The sequence below is a fragment of the Echinops telfairi genome, unplaced genomic scaffold (assembly GCF_000313985.2).
Source record: "Echinops telfairi isolate 266 unplaced genomic scaffold, ASM31398v2 ScPeMD7_29;HRSCAF=101, whole genome shotgun sequence".
NCBI classification, from domain to species: Eukaryota; Metazoa; Chordata; class Mammalia; order Afrosoricida; family Tenrecidae; genus Echinops; species Echinops telfairi.
This window is the reverse complement of record NW_022103926.1, coordinates 5,699,514-5,700,621: the sequence shown is the minus strand read 5'-3', so window position 1 is coordinate 5,700,621 and position 1,108 is coordinate 5,699,514.

Sequence of the window (1,108 nt, the reverse complement as noted above, 5' to 3'; positions counted from 1 at the left end):
GGTTACGAGTTGGGCTGCGATCCACATGGTGGGCAGTTTGAAACCACCAGCAGCTACTTGGGAGAAAGACTGGGCTTTCTACTCCCACCAACAGTGAGTCTCAGAAACCCACAAGGGGTTGCTATGAGTCATCATTGACTCTGTCAGAGAGTTTGGTTTGTGTTTTTTGGAATGACTAATGAAAGGTGCATTGGCCGCACTGCCAGGTAGGCGGTGGATTGCTGACTGCAAGGTTGATGGCTCAAAGTCACCAGCCACTCGGGAAAGGATGAGACGGCTCTCATCAAGATGTACAGTCTCGGAAGCCCAGTACAGGGCCACTAGGCTCTGGAACGGCCTCAATGGCAGTGGGCTTGGAAGTGACCAATGATGGTGAGCGTGTTTCACACGCTTTGGAGAAGTGTCTCTTAAGCCTTTGGCCCATTTTAAAAATGGGTTGCCTTGTTGTTGCTGACTTTTAAGATCTCTATGTACGTTCTAAGGTGTCCTGGTGGCATTTTCTGTAAGGCATCGGGCTGTTGGCTACAAGGGTGGTGACTGAAAGCCACCAGTAACTTCATGGGAAAAGAAGAGGCGGTCCGCTCCCATAAAGATTTATAGTTTCAGAACACTATAGTGTCTACTTTTACTCTGCTATCAGGGCTGGACTCATAAAATAAGTGAGGACACGTTCCCTACTCTTCTATTTTTTTCCCCCTTAAACTATAAGAACTAAAGAAAAACTTCAAGCCTCGAGTTAGAATATTGAAAGATTCTATGATCAGAACACTGAATGATGCAGGAAGCATTCAAAGAAGATGAGTACACAGTCACTGTACAAAAAGAACCAGTGTGCATTTCACCATTTCAGGAGGTAGTGCACAAACAAGAACCAAGGATACCGAGAGAGGGAAGACCCAGCTCGACTGAAAGCCTTAACCAAAGACCAAGGCTTCGTGAATGGATAAGATACTCACTGACACGTTTCAACAAGCTGAGGAAGCACTGGAAACTCGTCTCTGCCAAACTGTTTGGAAGACAGCTACTTGGCCAACTGTCTGGGAGAGGTCCATATCTGTGTCTATTCCAGAGAGAGGTGACCCAACAGAATGCTCAAATTGTAGAACAA